Raw genomic sequence first — 7599 nt, forward strand, 5'->3', positions numbered from 1 at the left:
TTCAATATAATTTGAATAGCATAATGAAGTAAAAAATTTTATTTACTCTTTATAGAGTAAAATAATGGGTCTTATCATTCTGGTCATTGAGAGTTTATTATTGATTATTGAACCAGTATGAGTTTTTAACATCTGACCTTTGGAAAACTTGAGCTCATTTATAGACATTTATTTCCTATATAGATCTGTCATGGATCTTGATGCAATACAGCAGGCCGTTTTGTAAATGTTAAAAATTGGAAGATTTCATTAAATAAAAGTAATCGCAAATATAAGTATTAAATAATTAATTATATCTAGTTGTCTGGGGGTAAAAATATTTCAGTTTGGATTACAATTTACTTTTATTTTGCATGGTCATTGTCTATGGTCCCTCGGGGCCGGTAAAGAAGGAATAATTCTTTTGAATTTTTGAAAGCATCGTGCAAAGTTTGATATCATTATGACATTTTTAACATACCCTTTTTTTAACGATCAAAGTTATCTACTACAAACAGACCGAATCTAATTGTAGAAGATCTTCGTTTTTTTAAAATGACAAGTTGATTTATTAGAGAGTAACCCTAATGCTAAAAATTACTTTAATTTTGCCTCAATCTATCCCCCCCCCCCCCCAAAGGTATATGTCGATTATTTTCACAATAATTGATTTGAAAAATATTGAAATGAAAAGAATAGTGGGAACATATTTTGCATAACAGTTTGTCAGGGGTCAATATATTCTAAATTACATAAATTTTAGCGGCTACGCTCCCTAGAGGCCTGAAGGGGCGAATGAGGAAGAAAGAGGGGGGTTTGGTGGCCTTCCACTTTACATCTCAATTTCAAAAAGAAAACAAATATATTTTTTTGAGGTTTTTTTTCCAGGGGCCATTTCTCTTCGGAGGTACCCTCCACCAAAAAAAATTATAAACCTTTCCTGGACCTATAAGAAGCTTTACTGTATATGAGATGCATATTGGTTCAGTGGTTAGTGAGATCATACAGAAAGTCTTAAGAAAAACACACAGACTGACACCTTGTTACTTTTATAATAGGAAAACAAGGACAGACATTAACATTTGGAGGAGAGAGTAATACTGAAGACAATTGACAATAAATTGTTGTAATGAACAACCCAAATTATAACAAACAAAATTACCTCCTTGGAAATAACAACTAAAGGTGGTTATGGCGGAGATTCAAACCAATCACAAAACCTCGCCTAACATCTGTGCGGATGTGCTAGGGATTATAGAGTTGCTACGCTACTATAAGGGTTAACTGTCTCGTACATACGGACAGGCCTTATTCATCTAAAAGCTTCGCCTTTAAAAAATCAGACGTTATAATTATCCCTGAATATATTATGAAATAATGATTTTAAATTACAAATAGATATATTATTACTTGGATGATGCACCAGATTTTCATGTACTCTAATAAAGTCAGACTCGCATCTGGCTAAAACAACGAAAACCCCTATTCACGCCCCTCCCATGCTACTGGATAAACGAACTAATTGATAAATAAGGACCATTGTAGCAACCTAAATTGACAACGAATTTTCCTCTGTTAATATATCCACGTATTTTATATATCCATTAAATTAGAATAATGGAGAGAGGGTAGGAGAACTTTACATTCAATATGCAAATTAATCAGATCCATTATAATTCACACAAGGACAAGACAATGGACAATAATTTAATGATGCATAAGGTCAACCCCTTAATTTACCAATTGAAACTCAGTGTAAGAACAATCCGATTACATTATTCGCTAGAAAGTGTACACATTTTGGTGCTACTGCATGATAGTTTTTGCATAATTTAATAAGTTAGAAAATAAAGCTACAAAAATAAAATTCTTTTTAAGGATTTTTTTGGGGTGAGGCATTTTTTTTGGGGGGGGGGGGGCGGCGGGTAATATGACTCCCATTTTTTTAATATTAGTTATAAAAACAATTTGTTTGTATGTGGGGGGATTTTTCATTTTTTGGGTGGATTGAGTGTGTCGCACCCTCCAAAAAAATAGCTTAAAACCATCCCAGTGGTTACTAAGATCTTAAGCTTTAGACGGACGGACAGACAGACAGACATTAGACTTTGTATTATGGAAAGCTTTGTTATCGTCTACAGATAATCGTTATATCCAATAAATCATATGCGACTGAACTTCTTACAGATATAGTCATTCTTGTTTAATGACCGTTTAAAGAAAATTAATACAAAACCAAAGCAAAGTTAAAATTAATTAAAAGTTATAAAACATAGTATAAACTAAACTGGCAATCGAATGCATTGTTACTCTATATTTGGTAATGATCGTATGTCTGACCGTCTGATTTGTTAAGTTTTAAAAGTCATCCTTGTTGTGTATATCTAATTTAGGGGAGGGTAACACAACCTCCCAAAGAAAACTCGACATTAAAAAAATATCCCCCCCCCACCCCCTTCAATTCTATAACATTTTCTCTGTAAAACTAAAATTGAAAGTGGGGGGTGGGGGGAGTCAGCTTTCTTCCCTCAACCCCCCTAATCTCAAGTCCCCCATAGAGGTCTCTAGAGGCGTAGCTTGTAGTTACAAAAAAAGTCTTTACTAAAATATTTAGTTTTTGGCTTTATTTCATATTACTTTCTCACCCCCCCCCCCCCCCCCCCCAGTTTTAATTCATATGTGGTAAAAATTAATTCACTCAATCTTGGTTTTAAACTGTATCTTTCTTGCCAATTTCCCTTTGCATAATTATATTCATATTTGCTGTTATTAAAGCGAAGCTTTCTGTAATTAGGGTCGGTCCGTCCGTAATGGTTAGCTCTTTTCGTTGATTTAGGCATTTTAGAATTGTCCTATCGATTTCAACACACTATAATAGTTACCAGAATGTCCGCAAGTCCTTTTTAAACATGTAGATTTTTATGTTTTTTTTAACGGCAAATTTTATGGGATATAATCATTCGATTGATCTGATTTTGGCATACTGATTCCTAGGACAACAAAGTACAATATCAAAAACGGAACATCTCTATAATCAATTCCTAAAAATGTAAAACATTATACTGTATCAAACAGTTTGTCAAAAATTTACTTAAAATTTTGTTACGACGTATTTACATTTGTATACTGATTATTCATTTCTGACAATCTAAAAGTGTTAATGTTCGTTTTTAGAGCTTCGCTTTTATGAATGTAGTCATCCCTGTTATATCAACAATTAGGGCATATTTAAAATTTTTAAAAATTAATTCAATAAATGATTAAAAGACTTTTTAGAACTGTAATTTTCTAAATAAAAATTTTTTGTGGGTGGATTAATAAAGTTTTTATCATTTCATAATTATTCTAATTGATCTGGGGCTGGGTCGTTTTTATCTATAGTTTTTTTTGGGATGGTGGTTGTACCTTCCTCCAAAATAGTTGTAAAATTTTCGTAGATCTATGAGAAGAATAAAAGTATAGATGTATAACCCAGAAAACTAACTGGCCCAATTTGTTGGGACCTTTTTGTCTGCTTGCAAATTGTTTTCTGCTCTTTTGTACCTACTTGACTATGTTAATATTTTCGACACTTTTGGCTGATATTCAAAGGCCCAAAGTCAACGCAGGGACCCGACCCTGTGCGTAGTTTTATATAATTCGTGCCTTCTCTATTCTGAGAAGCTTCATATTATAGGTGTATCATATCAGCAGTTAGCTGGAGCTTAAAAAACGCACTCACAGACATCATGTTACTTCAAGAGGGTTATAATTTAGAACTAACACACAAATAAAACTCATTTATTGTATAAAGGATATTTCATATTTTGCTCCTAAAGGTTTTTTGTCTGTAACGAAGGATCTCGCTAACCGCTGAACCGATATGATTTTCCTTGACATCAAATCCTTTTATAGGCCAAGAGAAGGTTTATAGCTATTTTAGGGGAGGGTATCTCCACTAGACTGGCCCAAAAAAAACATGAATTTTTAAATCTTTACCATATCAATTTGCGGATACCTTGAAGTTGTTACCGGCTCAAATGTAGACCTTTTAGTGAAAACTAGACCTCTCTACAATGAAAATTGATCTCGAAATTTCAATCTTAAGCTTTTTTATCAAAAACTTCATATTTTCATGATTTTAACAAGAAATAGTTTAAGAACTGCCAACCTTAAATAATGTAACAAGAGTTCAAATATAAAGCAATCATAAAAAGTAGGCATAACCGCTATTCATGCTGAATAATGCCGAAAAACGTCTAAAAACATTGTTTTATTTAAATTGATAATTTGTGTAAGAAATTGAACTAAAACAGTAGCTATTAGTCTTATGAGAAGAGAAATGATGAAAAACTCTAAAAAATATACATTTTAAAGACATAAAATAGGAAAAAGTGTTTTTAATAAATTTCATGGCTCAACAGACATTGTCGCCAATAAAGAGACAATTTACTTAAATAAAAAATTAAATAAAGGTAAAAAAATATGTAATATACTTATTCTCATATTCAACTTTTTAAAAAAAGCATACTGATAAAAAAATAATATTGCAAAAAATAATTTGATTGTTTTTTATTAAACCAGGAATAAAGAGTAAGGCTTATCTTTAATTATTTTTCTTCAATAATTTTGCAGTATGAATTATCTTTCCCAAATTATTGTATTGTACATAAATAAATTTTTTTACTTTCTTTCTTCATATGTTTATTCCTGGTGATTTTAATATTTTATTTCAATGTTTGTAAACAAACAGACAGAAAATTTGATGTTTTGCTTTATATCTGGTGTAAGCCTTTCATAATTTGGGGAATTAAAGGTGAAAATAAATATGCATTTGACGAGATAGCGATAGATTTTTTCTTAAAATCAATTATAGGGCTAAAATCTACAAACAATACATAACCTATTTTTACATAACGCACATTGAAAAGCGATTTAGACCTTCATTTGGGCCACACTAATCTCCACCTCTGAAGGAAAATTTTTCTTCCCCAATTTTGTTTCCTTTTTAACATTAAAATGAAAAGGTCGACTTCCCTCCACCCAACTATTTACTCAAGTGTCCCTTGAGGCCTCTAGGGGCGTAGCCGCTAGTCTAACAAATACTAAAAATAACAAACCTGATTTAATATTTAAATAGTTTCACTTAACACATAACTTCAATTTACTTTTAGAAATAACAAAATGAGTACATTTTCACAAGCTAGAGGCCATCTCACTAAACAGCAAACCTAATAATTTCACATGATTTTAAAAACCAATTATAAAACTCGCACCAACTTCCTCAATTGAAACAAATAATGATAATAATGCTTTCTAAAGTCACTGATAATAAGCCCGCTATATCTGTATTATATACAAAACACCGGCATGTGTCGCGCGTAAGTCAGATTTTCCGGCGCGCTTACACGCACACACCAGCGGAAATGGCTGAGTATGTGTATGACCACTCTGTGAAGTTTGGAACTTTACTGGTAGAGATTCCTCTTGTTACACCATATGGCGCGCATAACTTTACTAAAAGGAGACGATACAGTGTGGCAATGTGGTTGGAAACAGCTTATGCCAACAACGAAATTAATTCAAGGGGAAAAATCATGAAACCTTCACGTGATCTTCAGCTGTCGTTGGGGTAAGCTTTATAAATCCCATCTGATTGCTCTTTTTTAATAACTCGCGGATTCACCCCTAGCATCTAGGGGCTCTATATTGGAAGGAATATGGAAGGGCAAAAATTAGCCTAAAACCATGCTCAAAAATACTTACAAAAATAAAATATCCTAAAACCATCTATGAACCTATAAAAAGCTTCACTGTAGAGGAAAACCATATCGGTTTGGTGGTTGGCAAGATCCTTTGCAAGAGACAAAAAAGCTTACTACTCTATATAATACCAGCGGTTGCGCCCCTAGCATTTAGAGGATTTGTATTTAAAAGGGTAAAGGGGATAAAATTGCCTTAACCCATCCTAAGGCTTAAATCCTAAAACAAAATAGACTGAAACTATCACTGTTCCTATATGAAGCTTTCTTTAAAAGAAGAACTGAATCAGTTTAGTAGTTATTGAAATCTTAAGCTTCAGACAAAAAAACCCTACTACTTTATATAATAGGATAAATCTTATTGGTCTTTTTTATCAACTAGCGGTTATCTTTTTTTGGCTAGGGTAATTTTTTTTCTATGGGGGATTTCTCTTGGGAGTGTAGTGGTACTCTCCCCCAAAGTAGTTATAAACCTTTCCGGGACCTAAAAAGCTACCCTGTTAAGGAGAGCCCGATCGGTTCAGCGGTTACCGAGATCCTTTGCTACAGACAAAAAAGTTTACTACTTTATACAATAGGATGTAGAGCCTGTTTTGTTACCACACTACACTACAGGAGTAGCCAAGGCATAAATACAGAGGCATGGGAATTTTAACGCAACGGAAACGAGACATCGTTTTCATTTACCTCCCCCCCCCCTTCTCCACCACCTTCCACCTGTTCCCATACCCTTTATTTATTATTGGTGTTTATCTAATGCACAAGATAATTTTGTATTTTAATTAGCAAACAAAATAAACCCAAATAAAAAAGTGGTGTATAGTCCCTTTCGTGGCAACGCCTCTTAAGGGGCGTTTCGTCGTAATTTCACAGTAGCTTTTCCCTAATTTCTAGCCCCTACGGGGGGCTCTTACCCTGCGGGGCAATCACCTTACCCAAATTAACCTATCAAAAGCTATTTTGAAAATACGATGAAACGCACCTTAAGAGGCGTTGTCACGAGAAGGACTATACCCAAAAGTATGGTGAAGTGAACGGCTGGCCCATTAGATTACAATATTCAGGAAAGCTTATAATTTGTAAAAGACATTTTTTAGATATATTTATCCTATTATATAAGGTAGTAAGGTTTTGTTTGTTTGTCAGATAAGATCACTTTCGGGATCTATTTTTCCATTTTGGGGAAGTTTCACATTAGTTCACTGATGGTTTTATCATTTTATGCTACTTTATTTCTAGATCCAAGCCTTGTCATGGTTCTAAGCTACTTTTAAAGCCCATCGATTTGTTTATTTAGTACATCCTTAGAGTTGCTGTGCTACTTAAATAATTCTGAATTGTTGTTGTTAAATTGCATTCACACACACACACACACACATAAACACACTCCCTCTCCCTCCGTTAGGTTTGACTTCTCTCTCTCTCTCTCTCTCTCTCTCTCTCACAGAGATATAGAAACTAGGATGACAACATCCATAAAAGCGAAGCACTGAAACGGTAGGACAAACGGACATTAACACTTGTATAGTGTCAGAACTAAATAATCAGAATCTAAATATATAAGAATCGGAGCAAAATTGTAAGTAAATTTGTTGATAAACTACTTGATACAGGATAATGTTTATGGACATACTGACATTTTTAGGACTTGATTATAGAGTTGCTTTGCTTATAACGTTATACTTTGTTGTCCCAGGAATCAACTTACCAAAAATAAGATCAATCGGATGATTAGATCACATAAAAATTTGTTTTTAAAAAAGTAAAAAATAAACATATTTAAAATGGACGTACGGACAAACTGGTAATGATTATAGAGTTGCTACGCTTTCTAAATCGTACCTTACTACTACAGGAATCAGCATGCAAAGTTTGAAAT

At 33.3% G+C, this 7599-nt stretch overlaps 1 protein-coding gene across 1 annotated transcript in view; it reads right to left on the minus strand.

Moving 5' to 3' along the window:
• The window catches only part of LOC145323789 (calpain-9-like), a 197469-nt gene extending 192252 nt beyond the window's left edge, over positions 1 to 5217 (minus strand). The window contains exon 1 of the mRNA XM_080166330.1: positions 5079 to 5217. The gene's annotated coding sequence lies outside the window, so the exon portion shown is untranslated. The remainder of the gene's footprint in view (positions 1 to 5078) is intronic.
• Positions 5218 to 7599: the final 2382 nt, after the last annotated feature.

This window comes from Acartia tonsa, chromosome 7 (assembly GCF_053477335.1).
Source record: "Acartia tonsa isolate MP-2025a chromosome 7, ASM5347733v1, whole genome shotgun sequence".
Lineage (NCBI taxonomy): Eukaryota > Metazoa > Arthropoda > Copepoda > Calanoida > Acartiidae > Acartia > Acartia tonsa.